The sequence below is a fragment of the Dipodomys spectabilis genome, unplaced genomic scaffold, assembly GCF_019054845.1.
Source record: "Dipodomys spectabilis isolate Male_0828 unplaced genomic scaffold, ASM1905484v1 ptg000032l, whole genome shotgun sequence".
Taxonomy (NCBI): Eukaryota; Metazoa; Chordata; class Mammalia; order Rodentia; family Heteromyidae; genus Dipodomys; species Dipodomys spectabilis.
In genome coordinates this window covers 25,394,997-25,421,904 of record NW_024870709.1, presented here as the reverse complement: position 1 = coordinate 25,421,904, position 26,908 = coordinate 25,394,997, and the positions used below count along the sequence as shown (strand labels likewise).

At 38.4% G+C, this 26,908-nt stretch overlaps 1 long non-coding RNA gene across 1 annotated transcript; it reads right to left on the bottom strand.

The window, feature by feature from the left end:
• Window positions 1–3,501: 3,501 nt before the first annotated feature.
• LOC122105435 lies at window positions 3,502–23,698 on the bottom strand. The gene is made up of 3 exons (XR_006147043.1): window positions 23,688–23,698; window positions 8,610–8,616; window positions 3,502–3,636 (listed from the first exon to the last, which is right to left on the bottom strand). It is a non-coding gene; the product is annotated as an uncharacterized LOC122105435 (long non-coding RNA).
• Window positions 23,699–26,908: the final 3,210 nt, after the last annotated feature.

The window sequence follows — 26,908 nt, the reverse complement described above, 5'->3', positions numbered from 1 at the left end:
CTGTGGTTGGTAGTCTACAGGCAGCATATTTAATTGCTTGTAGTTTTCAAGTTTAATAAACAGAAAGGAAGTTCATCAGCATAAGGAAAACAAGTACATTGGCCTTCTCGGACTAGAAATCCATATTTTAAATACAATGGTCTATAATCATGTTAAATTTGATCATATTAAATTTTGATTATGCATGCTAAATTATGTTAACTTGCAACTAATTTTTTCACTTATCTCTGAGTTGTATGTAATTCCCTGAAGACATCGAATAATAGACTTTTTTGCACCTAAGGGCGGGATTTTCAACTTTTCCTATTAAATTTAATATTGATACATTCAGTTTATAATTCCAACAAATGTCTTAATTGCATATGTATTTGGTGGGTACCATTTTCATTTCATGTATGTATGTGTGAATGCATTTTGTGTACCACTACTGGGATTTGAACTCATTTCAGGGCTTCACACTCTCTTTTTTTCTCAAGGGTAACACTCTACCACTTGAACCAACCCTCTACTTCTGTCTTTTTGCTAGTTAGTTATAGATAAGAGTCTCATGGACCTTTCTGCCGGGGCTGGCTTTGAACCCAGATCCTCAGCACTTAGCCTCTTGAGTTGCTAGCAGTATAGGCATGAGCCACTAGTGTCCAGCTTCTAGCAAATATCTTCAAATCCTGACTCTGGCATTGAACAACTTCAATATTTCACCAAAGGTTAAATTTATCTGTTTTTTACTTTAAAATGTGAAGTTTATTGAATACTCATTGAATGCTAGGTACTGTTCTAAAATCTGGAGTTTTAACAATGAAAAGGACAGACAAATCCTCTGCTTACATGGAATTCCCACTCAGAAATGGTAAGGGCGTGTATAGAAGAACTGGGTGCAGAGAATGGGAGTACTATGGATGCTGGGCTCACAAACAGCCCTCTTTCTACTCCAGTGCCCTAGTGAGATGAGTAAATATTTCGTGTCCTTTCTAAAAATTGATTGATCTTCCTCTGCAAGCTGAGAAAACACTGTGTATTAACTGTGAGACCATCTGACTGTTTCAGCCTCTTAAACTTCTTAGTTGGTCAGCCAGGATGCACAATGGGAACCTGGCATAAACCCTCCATTGAAATTCTTTGGTTTTCATCCAAGCACTCACTCAGGTTCTCTAAGACAAGCTTTCATAATCCTCTTGGGAATGCAACTGGTTTGACCCACTTCATCAGGTCCAGGTACAAACACATTCACATACATTTTATTTTTCTAACTTGTCACTCCAATCCCAATTCCCAGTGAAAGTGGCAAACAAAGGGAGCACAGGGAATGGCCGCCTTTTATAAAGTCCAAAAGAACCCTCATGATCATTTCCTTAAAATACCAGAGTCTTGTTTATACACAGTGAAAATAATCAATTGATAGTTTTAAATTAAATGTATAAAATTGTTCCAAGTTGGCTATCTCTACCTACATATTTATTACAGGTGAGAATGATATATTTTAAATATGCTATTTTTATTAGTTCTTAGAGCAAGTGATCACCTCTGCATAAAAGATAAGAATACAAAAATCCCTGAGCATTCCCAGGAATATGTTTTAAAGCCCTGGTTTGTATGCACAAATAAAGATGAAGAAGTTAGAACAAAGGGCCCTATAAATTCAATCTTTCTAGCCTAAAGAGAAGGAATGTTCTTTTCCTTTTCCATTGTTTGTATTATCTTTCCCTTTCCAATTTCACCATCCAGAAGAGGAAGCTGGGGGACTAAACTAGCAGAAACTGTACAAAGTGGATTAGAGAAGAAAAAAAAAAAAGCTGGCTCAAAATACAAAACTTTTTTTTTTTTAATTTATAGCTTTCCAAACTAGTTCTGACATCTCTCTGGCTCCAGCAATCTACCTCAGACAAGAGAGCTAAGGCAGACTGTTGGGGAATTTCAATGACACATCAGCTACTCATCTACCCTAGGCAAGATACTCTCCCCCACTCTCCCAGCTCCAACTTGCAAGACCTACATATCCTGTAAGGTGCAATTATTCCAGAAGCCACATTTCGGAAGGTTGGAATACTGGAGTCTTTATTATATGGTTAGCAGGCTGCAGGCAGCCAGTTGTTATAAAGGCCTGCGGCCTCCAAATACACTTAACACAGTTAGGAAACAGGCTAGAAAGAAAAAAAGAACAAAAGCAATTTCAGCAAACCAATTCAGCTCTGATGGAGAGCTGAATTGGGACGCCATGATGACCAGAAAGGAGACAAGAGACAAGAGCCGGAAGGCAGGCCATGATCACGGATCATAGCTTATTGGCTGCTGGGCTGGTCCAGGCCTAAATAGGTCCAAGCATGGGGGACAAGTCCAAGCATGGGGGACAGGTCCACAGGAAATTCCTAGTCCCAGGCACTGGACTGACAGATTCAGTAACCTATTAGCCGGTGCCTTCCCCTGCTTCCAGAGGTCCTGGCATGTTCATCACCTAGGAGGCGGAGATGGAGGGGGGAGGGGGGAGCTTTCCTTCCCCTAGTGTGAAGACAAGATGCCAGGCCCTACAATTCACCACGTGGCCAGTATGGCGCAGGCCAGACCTGACCTCCTTACTTCAATCTTACAGGCTCTCCTACACATGCACTAGGCAAACATTCATCCCAACACAGTCGGCCTTTCACTAATGGACCTAAGCTCGAGATACCCACAAGAGGCATCAAGACATCCTCACACTTTGTCAATTAGCAAACAAAAATGAGATCTATCTTACTTATCACGTGGAAAGGCATTTCTTAAATACACCTCTTAGAAATAGTGCATGACTTATTAACCTTCAGATTATTCTCTGCTGGTTTTGTCACTTGACGTGACAAAATATAGGCCAGCTATTTGCTCAATTGAACACAGACAGACGCACCCCTTTATTAGCTTGGCAAATGACTTGAACCATTGGCAAAATGTCTGTGAGAGCTCTCTATCACTACAACAAATACTTGAGATAAATAAGCTTACAAAGAGAAAAGTTTCATGTTGGCTCACAATTAGAACAGGCTTTAGTCTTCAACTGATGAGCTCGTTGCCCTTAGGCCTAGAAAGAACATATGATGAGTCCAAACTGTTTGCCTCATGTCCAGGAAGAATGAGAGGAAAGGGTTAGGGGACAGCTGTCTCTTTCTTAAGTGATTTTTCTTTTATTCAAGAAGGAGGAAGTGCAAAGAAGGGGAAAATGTAAGCACTGTTCAAATCTTACAAATATACTACAGCCTATTCATTTAAAATGCGGACTGCTTTTCTTCTGAAGATCACTGTGAATTCCATCTGAATTAATATTGGTTCCAGGTTTTATTGGTATGGATTTGTGTGGCTGCTTAAAAATAAATAATGATTTCTTCTAAGCTTTATGATAGCATTAAATTCCAAAAAGAACGCTAGGTAATGTTAGCTTAGTAGATAAGAAAGAGCTAGCTGTTAAGAGCTAGCTGTTAAGAGTTAGCCTAAGAAAGTGTCTCAAGAGAGAGAGAAAACCTAAAGCACACAGACAGCAGTAGTTCTAAAGAGCAGAAGCAAGGCAACAAGGCAGGGAGTTCCCAGCCATTCTACAGCAGTGGAAGCCAAAGTCAGGACTCAAGGAACTGGGTCACTCCTTGTACCTTGAACTCCACTCTGCCAGAAGTCCAGCTATCTCTTTCCAGAGTCCATCTCTCAATGACCTAAAGGCCTCACTAATGCCTACTTCTCAGAAGTTTCACCATTTCCCAGCAGTGCCCAATGCTGGAGATAGTGCATGGTCCTCTAGGAGACTCTCAGCCACACTATAGCAGGGCTCAATCAAACTAGAGCTATCACTTAAGAGGAAGTAAGGTTCCCCTTAAGGAAGTAAGGCAAGTGCAAGGAATCTAGTGTATACAAGAATGATGAAGATAAAAATAACTGTAACCAAGATGTATGTTATAGATTATTTCATGCAAGCATTAAGCCTAAATAGATTACTTATTATTACAATTTCACAAAAACTAGGAAAATTCTGTTTTAACTAGCCTTTCAAGAGACCTTCCCTAGTGTTTTGCTGTTGGGACACTGGGGCTAAAAGATTCATGAACAGAATAGGAAGGTCCTTTCTTCCACATGTCTTGCCCTGCCCTTTCCTGAAGTAGATGGGTTTTGTCATAGCCACAGATTCAATCAAATGGTTTCATATAGCTTTCAGCCATGGCATGAAGAGACATCTGATTTAAACAGCTTATTTTCCTCATCTCTCAACAACTCCCACAGTACCACACCAAGAGACTTATCCACTAGCACAGCTTTCCTTTAAACATTTCTACAAGTACTATTTGAAACACATTGGTAAAATGGCCTTCCTCTGTAGCCACAGGTTTATGTTTAAATGCAGAATATGTTGTCTGGTAAAAATGCCAAGGCAAAGGATAACGCTGAACATGTACCCACAAGTAAAATCCATAGAGCACTCCCTAGTCAAATTCTTTCATGCATTAGCATTGCAAGTTAATTTCTGAGCAAATGCTATACTTTGTTATTGCCTGTGATACTACATGAATTTGCATTATTTTAACAATGTACTAAACTTGATTGTTGTCAAACAAGAAAAATGTTTGTTACAGAAAGAAAATTGAATGATCAATCAAGGTTGTTTGCATGGACTAAGTATATGGAGGAAAAATAAATGCATAAAAAGAAGGCGATGGGAAAATCTTTTCAGGAAAGGCCATTGTCTTGTGTCACACATCTTCCCAGAACTGGATCTCTTCTATCTCTTTTATAAGGGTTTAACTTTTTAGTCTTTGTTATGCAGTAAGTTTCAGAGGCATGTGAAAGCAAGTAGTTTGGCCCAGCAGGATACTTCTTGCTCCATAGTTTGCATTGGTGATGAGAGGAAGGTATTCACAAGGTGTGTTTTAACATCTGGAGATTCTGTTCCTCTTGAGCAATCACCAACTCTTTGAAGACAAGAACTTTATCAGTAAGATCTCTGAAAATGTCTATATCTTATGAACAGGAAGATCACAAGAACTTTGGCTTTGGTTTTATTTCATTCTTTATTTTTTAAAGAACTCAACATTCATCTCTACAATGAGAACTATAAAACACTCAAGAAAGAAATTGAAGAAGATATTACAAGATGAAAAACACCCTATGTTCATGGATCCACAGAATTAATATTATGAAAATTACTATATTGCCAGGCAATCTACAAATTCAGGGAAATTCTCAGCAAAATCTCAATGTCATTCATCAAGAGAAACAGGAGAATCAACCCTAGAAAAACCAAAGTAATCCTGAGTAAATAAAGAGCCATAATAACAAAAAAGAACAAGATACCAGCATGAAGACAGACATGAAGACAACAGCACAGAGCAGAATACCCAGAAATAAACTCAGATATCTTCATCCATTTCACTTTTTAATACAAATTCCAAGAAAATACATCAGAAGAAAAACACTGCCTCTTCAACAAATGGTGCTGGGAAAGCTGTATATCCACAAGTAGATTTTTCATCACATACAAAAATTAATTGAAAGTGAATAAAACATCTGAGTGTAAGACTTGCAACTTGGAAATACTACAAGAAGCATAGCATATAAGCACAAGTAACTATTTTCTGAATGAGACTCGAGTTGTTCAGAAAATAAGAGCAAAAATTGGCAAATGGGAGTGACTCAAATTTAAAAGCTTCTGCATATGAATGAAACATTTATCAGAATAAAGAGACAAAGCACAGAGCAGAAACAATCTTTGCAAGCTATTCATCAGATAAAGGATTCACATCCAGAATTATAAGAACTCAAAAAATAAAACACCAACCCCCCCCAAATAATAATATATGGACAAGTTAAGTGGAGAGATTATAAAAGGGAGTGCAACTGGCAAAGAAAAAATACATGAAGAAATGCCCCATAGCCATAGCCATAAAGGGAATGCAAATTAAAGTCATACCAAGGGTCCATCTCAGCACAGTTAGAATGGATAACATCAAAACAAAGAATGATTGTTGAAGCAAGGGAGACAGACTCTTTATACTGTTGGTGGGAATGCAAATTAGAGCAACCACTATGGAAATTAGTGTGGTGCTTCCTCAAGAGATTAAAAATAGAACTGGCCAAATGATCCTGAAAGGCATCAGATTGGTAGAATATCTGGATTCCAGCGTATACCATTAAAAGACTTATGTTAAAAAGTATCAGTGTGTACAACACATTAGAAGTCACACTCAACTATTTAAACATACAAGGAAAAATTGTAGGTATCAACTGAAAAATTATACGATGAAATATGTAGTTTTACTCCAGTAGCTTAAGTGGTAGGTGCGCAAAAAAAAAAAGTGGGGGTAAGCAATCATTAGTCTAAGCTTCCTGCAGTACTACCCTGGCTGAAGACACTCAAATTGCCAGTTTCTGATGCTCCCTACTGCTCTGCTCCAGCAGCACACCCACCATAGATTAGTCCCTTACAGAACTTAGCTCACCTGAACCTCCTCCCACCTTCAGGAATAACTACAGAGCAAAAATCACCAACAAAAAATGACAGTGATAATGCAGTTGCCCAGAGCCTAAGACGTGAGGAAGCATTTGAGGAAGTGGAGCTTCATGTTGAAGAACGTAAAAAAATAATTATATATATATGTGTGTGTGTGTGTGTGTGTGTGTGTATATATATATATATATATATATGACAGCACCTAACTCCCATTTTTGCTTCTGTATGAATTGCTTTGTGCTAGATGGTTGTATGGTTTTTGTATGATTTTAACTGACTGGTCTTAGTTACTCAGTAGTGGAATGTCAGCCTGGGAGCCTAGAGTTGCTTAGTAAAAGACTTCAAAGGGTTTACAGCCCTGACCAAGGGGGTAAAGTCCTCAGAATTATCCCCACAGCCGCAACGCCCCTCCTGGAGGCCGAGGCAGTAAGGCCCTAGGGAAGAAATATAATGTTTTAAGAAACGTAAGCAACTCCATTTTTGTTTAACACTCCATCTCAGTTCTGTGACTTGACTCATGATCCATTTTAGCCCCAATGCTAGGAATTTATGACAGAAAGCCATGCACAATTCTTGGAGCCATAGATGGCGTTTGCTTAAGGCAGGTGTTAGCCCCCAAGTGGTGTTGCCCCCCACCCACCTAAGACTAAGAGTTTCTTTTTTTTTTTTTTAATTTAATTTAATTTTATTTATGAACATACTGTACAGAGGAATTACAGTTAGGACTAAGAGTTTCTAACCAACCCATTCTTCAGAGCCCAGGGCGAGACATGCCATGCATTCTGTTGGTCTGGGTGTGACTCGTAACCTTTTTCGGTCAAGCTATGGACCAAGGACATTTTTTTCTGTAAAGATCGACCAATCATTATTTGCCCAGGTTAGCTTGCTTTAAATGTAAATGTTAACCAATCATGTAATTTCTTATGTAAAGTTCCTTAAAGTTGTTTGTTCAATACTATAAAAATTGCACTGATTCTATGCTCAGGGCCTCTTAGCATCACCGGTTACCATGTGCACGGAGGACCAAGCTCGAGTTTGCAATAAACCAGCTCTTTGTTGCTTACATTGATCGTGGTCTCTGGTGGTCTTCTGGGGGTTCCTGAATTTCGGTATAACAATGTCTAAAAGAAGCCTATATCTTGTGAGGAGGTTCTGAGGTTACAAAAACAGTACCTTTCTTAAAGAGCCAATTTACAGAGGTTGCCTTGCTCTCAAGCAAGCAAGACTTCTGAGATCCTGGGTGGATGCCAGAAAATCTTATGTTAGATCTCCCATGAGATAAAGTGATAGCTTAGTGAAAACCCAGGATTGCTTTTTGGAAGGGGGGGGGGGGGGATGACTATACGGATGACAATTACAATTGAAATACTACTTCTCAAGTCATAAAGTTACACATTTTCCCTACTCAAAGCCTTTCAATGACTTCCTCTAACTTTCAGGGTAACATTCAGACTTCTAATTTAGTTCATAGTGTCTTGTGACCTGGTGCCTCCCTTCCTTAGAGACAAAATCTCCCAAGACTTCCAGGAGGGACTCAGGCTCCCTCCAATGATCAGCAGGGTTCCAGCTCTGTTATGTTTGTGTCAATTGTCTTTGAAACAAATCCCAATGCTGGCGTATCTGCCTGAGAGCCCTTCCTCCTTTCTCATCTGTCTAGGTCCTCTTCCTTGAAAGATGCAGCCCAAGCATCATCTCCCACACTTTAAATCTTTATTTGGTCCTTTTATGAGCCTCCCCTCCCCCAGATCAACTCCTTAACGCATTTATTCACCCATTCATTAATTCACTCATCCATTCATTCACTTGCTAACAGCCTTTGTAAAATCCTAGTAGGGAAGGCTTGACACCCTAGAGACAAATAAACGAATATAGGGTGAAATAAATTATTATGCAGAATAACATACTAAAAAGAAATTCTTCTTTGAGCCATATTGAGGGAGATTGAGGATTTGAGATGAGAAGTAGCAGGAAATAAGTGTGGGGACTGGAAGAAGAAAAAGACCAAAGAAAACTGATGGACTCTTTCTATCTGCTTCCTGTATTTGCACTCAGGCCTCCATCCCTGCTTAGTGGTGTGTGGCCTGTCATTGCAGAACAGCAAAGCTTAAAAAAGGAGCCCTGCTATGGATTAGCTGCGTGGCTTAGCATAAAACACTAATCGTCTGTAAGCTCCAGTTTCCTCAGCTCTAAAATAGTGCTATTAACTTCTGTAATTCCGGATCATTCTCACCCACCCCACAGAGTACCTATCAGGTAATAAACACAGGATAGATCATCAGCTCAAAGTGCATGTCTAGCTCATGTTGAGGAATGATAGCAAACACTTCTTTCCAGTATTACAAGGCACATGGCTTAGACCAGGATATTACAGCAGCCTAATATGATGTAATTCTCTGATCCAGGACACCATGGTGCAATTCTGAATACAACATAACATGTCCAAACCCATTCTTCAGCTCCTAGGTGACAACAATTGCAAGCTTGGGTCTTTAAAGTCATGTTAACAACATGGTTTAATAGTCTCAACAAATAGGAAGACAACAGAACAAAAAAGTCTATGAGGCTGCTATATGAACCAGCAAAAGAGCCCTAAACCCTGCAACAAGAGACGCTTTGCTTAATGGAGCTTAACCTTCTAGAATCCTGAGACTGCCAAAACATTTTCTTCTCGAATGACTAGTAGCACAGTGTTGGCATGTTGACCCAACTACAAGGTTAGATTTGGAGATAAAATATTGGATTCATTATTATATCTCATTGGACTGGAGGTCTTGAGCAGACATTAGTCTTCTTGTTTGATCACTTATTAATAATCATTGTCTTGACATTCTAAGCTAGCTGCCTGGTTGGTAGTTCCTGGTAGCAGTGACTGATGGAGTTACTAGAATCTCTGTTTACTGGGTGATTAGGTAATAATTACACCAAGCTAGATTCATGGCTACTCATCATATGCCATGGTGCTTGGCCTGGAAAGAATGCCATGTACAGCAGACTGATCTGGTCATGTCCACCTCTGTTGCCTTTGCTCACTCTCCTCTTCCAACAATGACCTTTCTTCCTCTCCAACTATTTAAATCCTAAAAATCTTTTAAGGCCCACATTAGGTACCCTTTGACCAGCATCAATCCTTGTAAAAGATCATTTGGGGGGGGGGGGTGCGGGTTTGTTGTTGTTGGTTTTTCCAATGTGGGGCTTGAACCCTGGGCCTGGGCACTTTCCCTCAGCTCTTCAGCTCAAGGCAAATGCTCTACCACTTGAGCCACAGTGCCACTTCTGGTTTTCTGGTGGTTTATTGGAGATAAGAGTCTCATGGACTTTCCTGCCTGGGCTGGCTTTGAACCATGATCCTCAGATCTCTGCCTCCTGAGTAGCTAGGATTATAGGTGTGAGCCACTGGCACTCAGCAGATCATTTGTTTTTTTGAATTTCCATTGCATTTCACTATATTTTCTTTACATTTCACTATCTTTTCTTTACATTTTATATCCTGTGTTTTCTTTGCTAATGCAATGCCTTTCATACAAGAGGCATGAAAGTGTTTATTTAAGACATAAGCTAGTAGTATATAACAGTCTCTATAGTAATTACTATAGATTACTTCAAAATGTAAAAAAAGAATCATTGTTATGAAAAGAAAATACGTATCTCCTTATGAGGAAGTTCTGCTTTGCAATCAGCATCTAAATTCACTTCCTGCTTGTTTACTTCCCTGAGGGCTTACTTAGGATGCCAGCAATAGTTAGACTAAACTCAAATATTTCATCTCTGGCTTATCATCATCAAAATAGTTTGGCCTGCATCTCACTTCTTGAATATTAAAACACTGCTCAAAAATACAGGCAGCACAGGGCAGAACTAGGGCAACTTGGAAATAAAGACTGTGAGTTGGTGATTAGAATTGAAGAAAGTGAAAGAAGAAGGTTTTCATCTGCAACTTCATGGGAGCAACTCATTCCTATAAATGAAGATCCCAGCTGGGCTAGAAATGACCAAAAGCTGAGAGTCAGGGAAGGGTATTCATATGTGCACAGTGTTTTATTAGATAATATTAATGAATTATTTTCAATCTTGTCAGATTAATAGCATTTGTTATAATATATAAAAGAGTTATCAGAGATGCATGCTGAGAAATGACATAATTTTTGGTATTTGTTTTGAGGTACTTAAGAGAAAAAGAAGGAATGAAAAGAGCAAGACTGGCAAAATACAGATGACTCTTGCATTCACTCATTGTACTATTTTACTTTTGTGCATTAAAACATCTACAAGGCTACTAAGAGAATTCTTTTAAAGAAATGCTGTTTTTTAAGACAACAGACAATTCCATGTACAAAGGTGACTCAAAACAAGAATTTGGATCTACAAGAGTCTTGATCACAAGACAAAACTTTTCTTGGAAATGATAAAGGAGGTAGATTTTTTGTTATCGATGTTTTATGATCACAAGTCTGTGCTATGTGATATATTCCAGAAGCCTCCAAATCACTGGTGTGGTCTGTGCTCCATGAAGTAAATCAGAAGGCTAGTGAGCACGAAGACCTGGGAATGACAATTGTGGTCTCAACTGCGAACATATGGACTGACTAACTTTAGATTATTGCTCAAAGTTTCAAACTTAACCTAATATATCGTGGTTTTGTGCTTGTTTGTAGAAGAGACAGAGGGAAAAGTAAAATTATGTTGCAATAAAATTCCTCGTAGCACACCCTGCGAATCATCTGAGGAGTATTTACTTATTCAGAAAATCTGCTCTAATTTAAATTTACCTCTCAGCCATTAGTCAAAAAAGTGCCTTTCACAAAGCTAATTGATAACCCTCCCCCTTCCACAACCCTTTTTCTTACAAAAACAAGCCACTATCAAAGAAATTCTGAATTCAATTAAATCAATACAGACTAATTTCCATTTTATCAAAGATATTAAATGGATGACTTAAAAAAAAAAAAAAAAGCTTGCTTACTGCCTTTTCTAAATATCACCAACGACTGGAATTCTCAGATACCTCATTGATTTTTTTTCCTTCAATTGTATTTCCTTCCTCTTTAGGAAAAAAATAATGGTACATATTTGCTCCCAACTTTAGCAAATGCCAGAGGGTAAAATTTGGTAGAAGACTGAAGACAAATCCGAGAAATCCGGCTTCTCGCACCTGAATCTATCAGGGCTTCCGGGCCTGCAATCCCAAGGACTGGGTTTCAAAAGATTTAGCGTATCCATGAAACCATGCGCTACCTTAGGTAAGGTTACACATAACCTTGAGACTGGGTGCAAACGTGCTGCTTTGCTTTTCTGTTGATGGCTCAATGTGCCTTTGCGTAGAGGGGGTGTAAATAGGTACCACTGAAGGATAGGATGCTTGAGATCTGCCACTGGTGGATGGGGCAGCAATGGAGTGTTGCCATTGGAGGATGAATGTTATGGTGAGCTGCCATTACAGGACAGAGGCGGGAGTTTTCCTGATGGACAAGAAAGTTGTGTATTCTGCAGTCAGTGAGCCAGTGCTGGGAAGGGAAAGCCAAGTGTGCTTTTATACTGGGGATGCAGGGGTGAGGGGAGCTGCCACTATCGTTAGTGCCAGTGATGAATCTGTAGACAGAGAGTTTTGAATAAAGTATGATCATTCGATTTTCTTCTGCCTGCCTGAATCTCAATTCAATCTATCTGGAGCTGAAAACCTTCAACACAAAGGCACAAGAAGTAACTTTTTTGATTCAACTAATACAGCTGAGTTGGCACAGTGTTTCAGGGAAGGGGTCCTTACCCGCTGGGGGATAAGCTTTCACACAGAGGCCTTTGGGAAGCAATTCTCATTCAAACTGTAAAGAAAGGTTAAATGGGAGCTAATCAATCACATTCAGAAAAAAAGGAACTTTCTAACTAATATAGAAACTCTTAAAAAGATCCCCAGGAGGTCTGAACAGAACCACTTCTTATACACAGTAAAGGTCTAGGACAGGTCCTGTCTACTGAGTGGCATGCTGGGTAAAGTAGGAATTAAGGGGTTTGGGGTTGTTGTTTTTGTTCCTTTTTCTGTTTGGAATATAAATCTAACCATTACACAGTTATTGTTAGAACTCACATCATTTTGAATGCATTTTCAGTGTACATAATATAAAACAAAAAGAATGACATATACAGTGTTTCAGCTCTGAAAAAGTACTTCTAATAAATTGATAGAAATTAGGTATTTATCACTTAAGACTAGAGAAGAAAGACTTCTCACACAAGATTAGATACACATTTAGTTGACTTGCTATCAACATAGAATACCCTTCATGGTTTTCTTCCTCTGTAACACAAAGGAAAGATTTTAGAAGAAATCATGAAGGAAGGGAATCAAAAGGTCTCTTTTTTTGGAAATAATGTTAGTTTGAGAAACTACAACACCTTTTTGTATCAAACTAACTTCTACAAGCCCATGCATCTTTATGAAATATCATCTGCACCAACTTTATGAAGTGATTCCAGGTAAGATTAAAGGAAAATTCTAAAGATAAAGCAAGGTTAAAAAGATTAAGCCTAAAAAAAAAAAAAAAAGATTAAGCCTGTGTTTATCTATTTATAAATTAATTACAAAGGCACACAGTTTTTTTTTTCTTTAAAAGCATATAAAACATTTTAAAGCCTTGTTATTTGTTTTACACTTAAAGAAGAAACTTACTATGAACCTTAGGCTAATGCTCTCATTATCAAAGATTATATCTAGTTTCAGAATCTAGTGAATGCATAGCTAATCTAGTTAAAAATTATTTAACTCCCAGAATATAGGATCCAAAAATTAAAAATGCTAAACAATAATTTCTTCCTTCCTTCCTTCTTTCCTTTTTTTCTTACTTTCTTTCTCCTTTATTTCTTTCCTCCTTTCTGTCATTTCTTCATTTCCTTTCCTTTCCAGTATTGGGGCTTGAACTCAGGGCCTTGCACTCTCAATTGAGCTTTTTCCTCAAGCCTGGTGTTCTACCAATTGAGCCATGTCTCTATTCCAGTTTCCTGGCTGGCCAATTGGAGATAGTCTTGCAAAATTTCTGCCTGGCCTCTGCAGTCCTCAGATCTCAACCTCCTCCTGGGTAACTAGAATTACAGATACCAGCCATCAGTTCCTGGCTCTAAACAGTCATTTCAAATGTTAAGGTCCTTTTAAAGATTGTTAAAGAAGTCATCAGAGCTGGTTAGGAAAAGGGCACATTCCATACTGTATACAGATTTAGAACACACAATTCTCATCTCAATGCAAGAGAAAACTGGGATTTATACAGAAAGTCCTGGTGTCTAAACCTTCAAAAGCATGGACTCTTCCTTCTCATGGTCACATAATGAATTTAGATTTTCATGGTTTCTACCCACACCTAGTTCCAGTGAGTCTTCTGTATTGGAATCACATGGCTAGTACAAAAATAAAAGGATGGAATAAATGATGAAGGTGGACAGGTAAAAATAATTATTACATTAAAAAAACCAGAACTACAGTGGTGAAAAAAGTAGATACAAAGATGATTTTCCAATTATTTTTGGTCCAGTACTAAAATTCTGACAGATTCTAACTATACTTTTATGACGCTAGTAGCCTCAGTGCCCTATTTCTAGCCCCATTTCCAGAAGTGGAGATAAACATTTCTATATGGAAAGTCCTATGGGAAAAGAGGGAGATTTTTCCAGATTGTTAGTGTTCTACAGCATTTTTGTAGTTTTGAAATCTTCCATATTCATTGAAAACCTAAAAAGAAAATATGGTTCATTTTATTTCTATATTTGTTAATGAAATCTGATAAACTTTTCCCACACCTTGTATGAGTTTAGAAGCTACTTTAGTGTATCAACAGAACATAAAGTTTTAGTTAAAGAAGATCATGGCTCATATATCTGATGTGATTGTGTCGTTCCAGTGAACAATTCAAACAGACCCCCAAAATACAAAAAATAATACACTAGAAGTGCCATCCTCAGACATTTCTACTGTCAGCATTTTTCTGAACATATAGACTAATGTATCTCTGTACCAAAAGACATAGAAATGAATATAGTTTTACATAAAGGGGAACTTTCTAGTCAGCATTTTTTTTTTTTTGTCAGTCGTGGGGCTTGAACTCTGGGCCTGGGTGCTGTCCCTCAGCTCTTCAGCTCTAGGCTAGAGCTCTACCAATTGAACCACAGTGCCACTTCTGGTTTTCTGAGTGGTTTATTGAAGATAAGACTTTTCCTGCCCAGGCTGGCTTTGAACCATGATCCTCAGATCTCAGCCTCCTGAGTAGCTAGCATTACAGGCTTGAGCCACCAACACCCGGCATTTCTACTCAGCATTTTAAAAACATAATCTTTCTCTCAACCACAGATGGGTATTATCTCCATGTCCACAAATACAGAGCTCTTCAAAGCTGCAAGGCTGAGTATAGTCTGACCCTGTCTAGCTCGTCTAGTTCATCAGCAACTTCTCTTAACTTATTCATACTACTGTAACTAGTGGCATTTCATGTTATTCCCAAAGCACACACCAACCTCATTTCTTCCCAATGGCCTTGTTTTCCATTTCCCTTTTTCCGATGTGGTACCTTCCGTAACTATTACAAATATTGGAAATAATCAACTTATGACAATAAAAGAGGGACTGGGAGTGAGGAAACAGAAGATACTGTATGAAAGGAAATGTACTGATTACACGACTCTTGTAATTATAATCCCCCTGTACGTTACCTTTATAATAACAATAAAGTAGGTTAATTTAAAAAAAAAGATTAGCTTGACTCATAGCTCTCAAAATTTCAGATCATGATTAGTTGGACCATTTCTTTGATGGAGGAGACAGAAAGAGAGAAAGAGGGAAGAAGGAAGCAGTAGATGAGGAGAGGGAGACGGGAGGAAGAAAAAAAGAAAGAAGGAAAGAAGGGAGGGAGGAAGGGAGGGAGATTACAGTTCTAAATTAAGAAATGTAATTGCAGCCTTTCTTGAACTTGAAGCAATAAATACCCTTTCTGAGGAAGGAAGGAAGGAAGGAAGGAAGGAAGGAAGGAAGGAAGGAAGGAAGGAAGGAAGGAAGGAAGGGAGGAAGGAAGGGAGGGAGGGAGAGAGGGAGGGAAGAAAAGTTGGTTGAAATTCCAAATTTAAAAATATAATTGAGGTTTACTTGAACTTGAAGCAATGAATCCCCTTTCTGACATACCTAATCAGTATTCTTTTTCTTCTTAGGGCCATTCTCATAAGAGTAAAATATGGTCATGGAGGACATGGGAAATCTCACTAATGTGGCTTACTATAATCAGGCATATAATCTGTATAAATATTTTATAATAAAAGCTCATTTGCTTTATATAACTTAGAGTTATTTACTAGCCATAATTTAGTCTATCTTGTCACCTAAAATACAAAGTGATACCCCACAAAGCATGAATCAAATAGTATGAACTTCACCCCTTACAAGTTGTGTGATTATTTCAATACTTCCTGAGATTAAAAAAAAAAATCTAGTTATTTTTTTTTTTTTTTTTTTTTTTTTTTTTTTGCCGGTCATGGGGCCTGAACTCTGGGCCTGGGCGCTGTCCCTCAGCTCTTCAACTCAAGGCTAGCACTCTACCACTGGAGCCACAGCGCTACTTCCGGCTTTTTCTTTTTATGTGGTGCTGAGGAATCGAACCCAGGGCCTCATGCTTGCAAGGCATGCACTCTACCGCTGAGCCACCTTCCCAGCCCCTCTAGTTATTTTATTACGCACCTAGTAACAGCAGTAAAGAAAATTAAATTTCTGTGCTAGTTTGCACAATTAGCATTAGCTAGCACATGTCTGTGTTCTTTATCTAGACATATACTATCCAATACAGGTGCCATTATACACATGTGGCTATTTAAATTTCAAAATTAAAAAGTAATTGAAAATTGGTTAAAAGTAAATAAAATCCACAGTTCCAGTTTCTCCAACACAATAACCCCATTTCAAGTACTCATTAATTAAAGGCAGCTAATAAATACTCTGTTGAACATCACAGACTTAGACCGTTTTCATCATCACAGAGTGTTCTAATGGAGGGAGCTGGTCAAGACTCTGTGGGTCTTTTTGTATGCCTTCCTCTAGCCAGGAATCTTCCCGACAACACAATGTCGTCCCAAGCATCTTTTCATGCTTTTCTTTCTCCCTTGTTTCTCTCATACCCTCCCTGAGCCTTCTCGTGGTTTGGATAGAAAGTATGTATTTGTAGGTACTGTCTCAAGGACTGTGCTATAAAGCTGATAACTGTAGATGCACAGCGTTTGATGTGCTCCTTCTCTGAAGCAACACGTTCATGTTTTAGCTGAACGCTTCTGGTGACATCATGCACATACACGAAGACTCTAAAAGCAGTTCTAAGCACTGTGGCTGAGAGAACAGACTTCAGAGGGTCTTTAGAGCATCTTTCTTTCTTTTTTTATTTTTTTTTATCATGAAAATACTGTACAGAGGAGTTACAATTACATGGGCAAGATAATGAGTACATTTCTTATCAAGCATTGTAGCCTCCTCCTTTGTTTCCCTTCCCATCCCTTCCCACCCTCCCCCTACCCCGCCACCCAATCCTCCTCCCCCTTTTCCCCCCCCCACCCCCGCAACCAAAGTTGGAAAGTTCGTTTTCAACATAACGACTTGTACATCTCATTGTTGCAATGGGTCCACCTGTATCCCTATTTAAACGATTTGTTTTTCCCCTTCCCCTCCACAAATTATACCAACATCAAATACAGTGAAAGCAGGGGTTATACTGTGGAGGAGGGACATACAAAGCAACAAAGAAATCATCTTATAAACGTGTTAGAAACAATCGCATGAAAGAAAAAACATTTGACTACATATCTTAGGGTTCATTTCCCTAACATCAACTTATCTGACCTTTTCTGCTTGTCTCAGACATATACTAGTTATTGCAAATAAGGGAAACCATGGGACCTTTGTTTCTTTGGGCCTGGCTTACTTCACTTAATATAATTTTTTCCAAGTCTTTCCATTTCCTTTTTTTGTTGTTGTTGTTGTTTTTTGGTCGGTCGTGGGGTCTGAACTCTGGGCCTGGGTGCTGTCCCTTAGCTCTTCAGCTCACGGCTAGCACTCTACCATTTGAACCACAGTGTCACTTCCAGCTTTTTCTGCTTATGTAGTGCTGAGGAATCAAACCCAGGGCCTCATGCATGCAAGGCAAGCACTCTACCACTGAGCCACCTTCCCAGCCCCCAAGTCTTTCCATTTCCTAACAAATGGGGCAATGTCATTCTTTCTGATGGAGGCATAGAATTCCATTGTGTATATATACATTTTCTTGATCCATTCATCTTCTGAGGGGCATCTGGGTTGGTTCCATATCTTAGCTATGGCAAATAATGCTGCAATAAATGTAGTCGTGCTGGTAGCTTTAGTGTGGTCTTTTTAGAGCGTCTTTCAATCACAGTATCCTAATGGCCCAGGCTCTGGCCCTGGCCTTGCATCACAATACTGATCCATTCCCTAGGAACGTTCACCTATTCCAAACTGCTACTACATGACACAACACATTCATACATCTGGTCAGATGTTTATGAATTGTAGATTGAAAGAAATTTGTTTTGCTTGTAAAACAAAGTTCAAGGTGTATGTTGTGTCAGAATTCATCTACTCTATATCTACACTGTGATCTCAGAATTCATCTACTCTATGTCTACACTGTGATCTCTCAAGTCATTATATAAACAGCAATTAATAGCAGAATAGAAGACTATACAAGTATTTAGTAATAACTTGGCAACTAGTTCCCTTTCCTCCAGTTTGGAGCACTGATAAAACCTGAAGCTACAAAGGCAGATTAGGCCAGGACATATATTTTTTTAAATCATATCCCCTAAATAAGAGCAGATGAGATATACAAATAGACTTGTTTCACTCTCTGCTCCATTTACAGGGTCAAAGAAGGGTGAAAGGCTATCCAGTCAATTGGAACAGCCCCGCCTGTCTACTCACCACTGCAACAAGGAAAGGAAGAGCATGTGTGTTTGTGTGCGTGTATGTGCCCACCTGCGTACGTGCATGTGCGCGCACACACAGAGTATAAAAATGTATACTAACAAAAAACAAGATAAAGACTAATGAAAAAAGATAAAGGAAAGGAAAGATGGAGAAGAAGGGGAAAGGGAGGGGGAAAGAGAAAAGAAAGGGAAGGGAAGGGAAAAGAGAAGGAGAGAGGGAAATACCTAGTTCCCTAGAAGAACCTGCCTCCTTAACACGCCCAAGCAAAAAGGTAAAAGAGAACAGGTTAAGCAAGCCTTCTCCAAAAAGACGTCACTCTCATGTTCCAGGTCCCACATTGTGGATTTGGTTCATTGCTTTCCCATGTCACTTAACTAGCTCTTCCAGGCACAGAAATTTTTATGTAGCTGAGCTAAACTTTATCTCCACAAGAAAAGACAAATCAAATCAATCAGACCTTATCCATGTTGTATTTATTTTGGGGATTTTAATTATTTTTATTTTATATTTTTATTTAATATATTTGTATTTATCTTCAAATAGTCATATGAAGGACTTTTGATTCAACATATTGACTGATAAGCAGACTGCATCTTGTTCAGTGTCAACCCTGCCATCTACCCCAACCTCATCGATAGATAAGCTATCACTTCCCAAAACATTGTGTAATGGGAAATCTCAAACAGAAAAGTTAGAGAGCAGTATGATGAACCATCCCTCGCCCCACCCCAACACCATTTTTTAGTTCTAGTTATTATTAACACATAATCAATCTATATACCTACTCATCTATTCCCTCACACATCCAACCATATTATTTTGAAACTATACAAAATATTATGCCATTTTAACCACAAATGTCTCAGTGAGTGTATATAACTACCAAGATGGATTTCTTCCATACATACAATTACAATACCATTATCGCATCCCGATTTAACAAGTATCACTAAATAAGACCACATATCCATTTCTTTTCCAGTATCCAGATATCATCCAATTGTGTTATAATGTTTCTTCACAGTTGGCTTAGAAAAATCAGAATGCAAACAAGTTACTTTGTTTTGCTGTGTAATTTCAATCTTTCTTTTAGCCTATATAACAGTGACTATAAACTTGTGTTCCTAGAAGATATTTTTTGGTTGTTAAAACTTGATTGAGGAGGGGAGGGACAGCTTTCCAACAGCATCTTGTGGAAAGTGGCAGAGATGATACTTAAAACTCATAGGCCATCCAACAACAATTACTTGTACAGCCCAAAATGTTACTAGTGACTAGTGATCCTGACATATGTAATGTACAATAGATGACATATACTACAGATAGATAGATAGATAGATAGATAGATAGATAGATAGATAGATAATGTGTGTGTGTGTGTATGTGTGTGTGTGTGTGTGTGTGTGTGTGTCCACTCCTACCTTATTTCTTGAAGGAACTAGAAGTTCCTACATTTTGGATTTTATGGTTGCATTCCCATTTTGTTTTTCAAAATGTTCCTTATTCTTTCAACTTTTCACAGGTTAAGAATAAAGAAGGGCCAGAAGCTGTGTTAGTGCATAAAATCACAGCTATTGGATTTTTGTTGTTGTTTTGGGTTTGTTTGTTTTTTTGCCAGTTGTGGGGCTTGACCTTAGGGCCTGAGCTTCTTTAGCTCAAGGGTAGCACTCTACCACTTGAGCCAGAGTGCCACTTCCGAATTTTTCTGTGTATGTGGTACTGAGGAATTGAACCCAGGGCTTCATGCATGCAAGGCAAGCACTCTACCACTGGCCACATTCCTGGCCCTAACTCCAGCTATTTGAGAGGCAGAGATGAGAAAGATCGTAGTTGGAGATCATCTCAGGATGATTTGTCACTATCCCATCTTAATCAACAAACCAAGAATAGAGACAGGTGCCAATAATCCCAGATATGTAGGCAGCCCAAGATACAAAGATTGTGGTCTGAGGCCAGCCCAGGCAAAACAAGAAAAACAAAAAACACAAGCTTCTACTTGAAAAATAATTAAAACAAAAGTGGTCTCAAGTGGCAGAATACCTCTCCAGGAAACACTAGGCCATAAGTCAAATCCTAGTTCCACAAAAAAAAAAAGAATGAAGATGAAACTCACTAAAGTATTCAACTAACTGTGAACACAATTAAAATAATAAAAACCTCAGCGTGAAAAATGTTAATTAGCAGGATAATTTTATGTTTCAGAGATGAAAATGGGGTCAGATTTATTTTAATCCATACCATGTTTTATAAAAACAAGAAAAGTAAAGCTAAAGGAAATAATGTAACTGGCCAAATTTACAAGATATTTTCCTGAACTTCTTGCTTTTATGAAATTTAGGATTAGGTTTCATTTCTTTCTTTTCCTTCAGTAGTAGGATTTGAGCCAGGACTTTGCACGTTGCAGGCAAATGATTTACCACTTAAGCCACAGTCCTAGCACTTTTTGTTTTAGCTGTTTGTCATATAGGGTATCTCACACTTTTTCCTGCAGACCACAATCCCCCGACTTCCACCTCCTGAGTTGCTGGAACTATAGAACTATAGGTGTGTGCTATGACATATAGCTCTGAAATTACTTTTTTTTTGCTAGTCCTAGGGCTTGTGCCCTAGGCCTGGGCACTGTCCCTGAGCTTCTTCTGCTCAAGGCTAGCACTCTATCATTTGAGCCACAGAGCCACTTTGGCCTTTTCTGAGTAGTTTATCAGAGACAAGAGTCCAACAGACTATCCTGCCTAGGCTGGCTTCAAACCATGATCCTCAGATCTCAGCCACCTAAGTAGTTAAGATTTACAGGCACAAGCCACCAGCACCCAGCCTGAATCACTTTCAATGTATTTGATTCCTGAAGGAAATCCTACCTAGTCTGTGCATGATTTGTACAGTATTGTTGTGTGTGTTTGTGCCAGTCCTAGGCTTGAACTCAGGGCCTGGGTGCTGTCCCTGAGTTCCTTTTGCTCAAGGCTATTACTTGAGCCACAGTGCCACTTCCAGTTTTTTCTGAGTAGTTTATTGAAGATAAGAGTCTCATGGATTTTCTGCTGGAACTGGCTTCAAACCACAATCCTCAGCTTTCAGCCCCATGAGCAGCTAGGATTACTGGAGTGAGCCACCAGTGCCTGGCATCGTACAATAATTGATTTCTAAATATTTTTTCAGCCTTTTTCTTCCACTTAAATTTTTTTCATGAAATGGTCTTTTTATAACCTTTATTGGACTTTATAATCAAGAGAACTCAATTCTTCTAAAGAAGAAGTAGAAGTACAAATAAATTATATTTTCAACAGTTAGCTGTTAGTTATATTTATGATTCTAATGTCTAACTCACATCCCTAGAATTCTTTTTAAAGGAGCAAGGCAACCTTTCTACTGAATGGTTTAGGTCTCTCTAACCTTCAAGTGAAGATTAATGTTCAGGTTATAGCTGACTGCTCAGGGAAGTTTTGTGCCACTACCCAGTCTGCCTCAGCGTGAAGTTACTCAGCACTAAAACAATGAATGGGAGCAGGAAATAAGAGTTGCCTTCAGTCTTGAAGGGTGGTCATACTAAAAGGGAATTATGTTGACTTTATGTAGCCTAGGAAGCATCCTAGGAAAATTTCATATCATAAATGCAGAATGGCTATTTTCAGATCAATAGAGTTCAAAACTAACACAATAAAGGGCCAAATCTGGTGACTCAAAGGGACATGGCCAAGTCTACTTGCAAGAAAGTTAAGGACATTTTTGGATTTCATCTGATTTTAAATGAAGAATACAGTGATCACCGAGCTACTGACCAGTAAGAAAGTCTTCTTCACCTTCTGAAAACTCTAAGTTCATGGGAACATCTTCTGCCACATCCCCTGGATGCACTCCATGAGTAGATGTCAGAGGAGAAAAGTGGGCGATGGATATGTGAGAGTCATAAGCAACAACCAAAGGCTTTTGTTCTATAGGTCTGAGGCTAAGTAGCCCTACCTGGAACAATTCTGCCAGAAGATATTTCAAAGGAAAAAAGGTTTTTTCCTACTGACTCACAACAGAGGAAGGAAGACACAGAATGAGGAACAAACACGGACCCTCCATGGCAACAAATGTGACTCACTGATTGTGTTTGGAAGCACCCAGTGAACACCTCCACTTTTGGAATCAGGATAAATTCACAGTTAATGGAGTCCTGAATTATCAAGTGAGTTGTGAGAAAGTAAAGCTCTGATGACTTAAAGAAAAACTCTTGAGCTGTGGATGTTGGTAGAACACTGAATATGTACAATGCCCTAGGTTTTGTCCTTAGAAGAAGGGAAGGAGAAGGGAGGAAAGAAGAGGAACAAAAAATGGCAACTTTACTGTATTCTTGCAACATTGCCTTCACCAAGTGATCAAAACTAACATTACCCATGATATAAACAGAGATCAGCTAGACTCTGACTTGAAACACTGAGGTCATGTCCTTGCTATGAAATCCTTTTCAGCACAGAATGATTTCAATCTAACGGTAAGAAAGCATCAGACAAACCCAGACTGAGGAACTTTTGCAAAAATAACAGACCAAGAATATTCAAAAGTGCCAAGGCCATGAAAGAAAAGGAAAACCTAAAGAACTGTCACAAATTGGAGGACATAGAATATATAACGCTATCAAAAATAGGAAAAATTGGGCTGGGAATATGGCTTAGTGGTAGAGTACTTGCCTAGCATGCATGAAACCCTGGGTTCAATTCCTCAGTACTTCATAAACAGAAAAAACCAGAAGTGGCGCTGTGGCTCAAGTGAAAGGGTGCTAGCCTTGAGCACAGAGAGGCTTAAGGATAGTGCTCAGGCCCTGCGTTCAAGCTCTAGGACCGGCAAATAAATAAATAAAAATAGAAAAATAGGATAAAAATAGGAAAAAAAGAAAAAATCAAGTTTTTTTTCCTACTTTTATATAAATACAACACAGAATACTTCTAACTAGATGGATAGGGTTTCCCCCTATGCAACAAGTTTTCTGAAGGGTGCTGCAAAGAGATGTCCTATAACTCTACTTGGAACCAGAACAAGATCCCACATACTTCCCCACCTTTCAGATGGTAAGAGAAAGTAGGAAGTGCTTGCTTACTTCTACAAGACCAGCTATAAATGTGGGTGACCACAACTCTCTTTTTAGATTCAGTTTCTTTCCTATGATGTCTCACATAGATTAAAAAATACATTTACTGGTCTATTCTATTAATAAGGGTTATAATAAAGGCTATATTTGAAGAGATGTATAGAATAAGGCATGTGGGAAGGCATATGGAACTTTCTGGAGAGCTTTCAAATGACAAAATATGTACATGCATATTGGGGGTGATATGCCTGCAGAGGACCTGAGGATTTTCATGGCGGCTTCATTACATAGGGGGTAGTTTTCATGTAATTGTTCACTGGTGATCAGCTTGACCAGAAGTTAAGAGATAGAGGTTAAAAACTCCAGCCATCTGCTCACAGGCTTGGTTCCTTGAAAACCAGTTTCCTTCCTAAGTCTTTCTAGAAGCCTACTAAGAGTCACTTTATTAAGGGGGAAAAAAATCATCCCAGAAATTCCAAAAGATTGTTTTCCAAAGAGGCTCTGTATCCAATATTCATAACAGATAGGCAATTACAAAGGTCTTAGAAGCTCTGGGTCAGATATTAAAAGAAAATATTCTATCACCTATCTCTACAAGAATTTTAGAAGCTTTGTGTCAGGAACAAGTAGAGACATACACATACACACACAAACATACATATATTCCTGATTATTGTGCAGCTTAGTACAGTATGCAATCCTAGAGGAAATAAAAGACATTACTGGGAAAGATGATAAGAATCAAATAAATACTGTAATTTAATAATAATTTACTCTTTTCTGTTGCGTCTGTAATTAGGCTTGAACTCAGGTCATGGGCTTTGTCTCTGAGCTTCATTTTGCTCAAGACTAGAGCTCTACTACTTGAGCCACAGCTCCAGATCTAGCTCTTTGTTTTAGTAGTTTAGTAGAGAAAAGTGTATCACAAACTTTCCTGCAAGGGCTCATTTTGAACCATGATCCTCAGATCTCAGCTTCCTGAGTAGCTAGGATTACAGGCATGAGCCACCAGCACACAGCTTATAATTTATTTTTAAGATTAATCTTAAATTCTATAATATCTGTGTCTAAATAAGACGTTAACAAGGGGAGTAAATGGCAAGCATAAGAGAACTCACTGAACTAATTTTGAAACTCTTCTGTAATTCTCAAGTGATTACAAAGTAAATATTTTTATGTAATAAAAAATGTGCCGGAAAAAAATCTTTTAGAAAGGAGGAATAAAACTCTATAATAAACTCTAGTAAAACTCACACTCACTATTAGAAAAACAGTTGCAAGAGAGTTCAGAGAAAAGACAGACATGATCTCACAGCATGAGGTCTTAAAGGAAAAATGAATCAACAGAAATAGCAGATACCAATAAAAATAGCAAAAACATGAAAACTTCTGAATCATCTTCTTGCCTCTTCCTCTCCTCTATGAAAGCCAGTCATCTAATGCTCTTAGTTCTAACCCACCTCTATTATACAATAGTATACTGTTTGATACTTTTGTCTTCCTCTTAACTAATGGTTCTTCTCCTCAGCCTACCTGAAGTTCAACATATCCTGAGTTAGATGTCATCAGAGCTACTTTCCTAAAGCAGGAATCTAATCATTTCCCTTCCCTGTTCAAGAATTTTTAAGCTTATTTTATTTGGAATAAACCCAAATGCCTTATCAAAATGCACAAAATCCTTTACTATTTAACCACTCCTTCACATCAGACTCAGCTCTGTTCATTCCTCCAAAAGTATTTTCTACTTCAGCTCCAGTATTAGTCATCAGCTCCCAGAATCTGGCTTCTGCTCCCATTACTCATTCTGCAAAGGACACAGTGTTACCCAGCTTCTCCATCCTGCAGACACAAAGTCTCAGATAGACTTCTGTGATTCTTAACAACCTTCCTATTCTATTCAATAAGCCCTGTAAGAATAATGAACACTGTCCCTCAGCTACACTTCCCCTGGACATTGGGGATACTGTTAATGAGCATATACCACACTGCACATGGCTTGTTACATACAAGATCCAAGACATTATGATTGTCTTAATAAAATGTAAATCCTCTGATGGAAATATCTGTGCCTTAATTTCTCTAGGCAAAGTTGGGCCTAGTTTCTAAGAGTCAGTTACTACCATTGGTTAGGTTGAAGTAAATTAAAATATACTTTCTTGGGAATCTGATTGCTTAAAGATACACAAGAAGCACCAGGTAAAGGAAAAGTGACAAACACATGCAAACAAATAAACAAGAAATTAGAAAGGAAATAAAAAGCCAGGTAGATGAAAGAGAGGGGCATAGACTATCTGCATACTGTCAGAAATGCTTATGATCCAGGCTTGCAAGCAATAATCATTACTGACAATAGGAAACAAAGTATGAGCCTCACCAACCTCAAGAAGAATTTAGTAAGGAGAAACTACATAGTTTAGGAAAGGTGGCAATAATATCAAAGATGAAAAAATAAGAAAAATTATTAAAAGATTTCCTTTTGCCAGCATTTTTTTCCTCAATCAAGCATAGCCTTCTCAATAGGATGTACAAAAACCTTGTTAAATGTAGCTAAATCCATTTGCCTTGAAAGAAATGGTATCACTAGATCTAACTATTCCAGGGTATGAAACAATTTCCTTATGTGAACCATTTACATAAAACTACTGTGAGAAATTATGAAGGATAAAATTGCCCAAATCTGAAAGTGAAAAAGATTCAATTAAACAGAGAAACAGAGAATATCATAAATATGTCCTAGTGTTTCAAAAAAAAGATAGATTTTTGAAAAAATGAAAGAATACTAAGGAAGACATGTTGCAGTATGAAGATTTCATTCCTAACCTCTCCATTTCCTCCCAGGACTTAAATTTTTTGAAAATGAGTCTACAGTTGTCTTTAAGCCTGAGGTATTTTTACCTTTGAGATTATGTGATGGCGGATCAGCAGATGTTCAACCAACCAGTGTAAACAGGGTGCATCTTCCAAGAGCATTGATTTCATTGAATCTTTTAAAGTAGAACAAAGAGATATATCACTTCCATACCAATACGCCTTAAAAGGCAAAATAACAAGAGACATGTGTGGTACTCAACATGTTTCTCACCAGTGCCAAGGATTACAAAATCACGCCACTCTTAAATATTTTAGCAGGAAAATTAGAAAAAGTTTGGCTCATTATGAGCCAAAAACTATATAGTCTGCAAGGAGAATTTGTGGATGAATAAAGCCTGCTCTCCTCTCACACAGCTGGCCCCTTAGAGGGACCTCAAAGACAGTGCCTTCATAGCCGAATACTGATCTGTGATAGAAGGTGAACACAGTTTACTTCATATACTCGGGTAAACCTATTTTCTTTTCTTTTCTTTTTTTTGTCGGTCATGGGGCTTGAACTCTGGGCCTGGGCGCTGTCCCTGAATTCTTCAGCTCAAGGCTAGCACTCTACCACTTGAGTCACAAC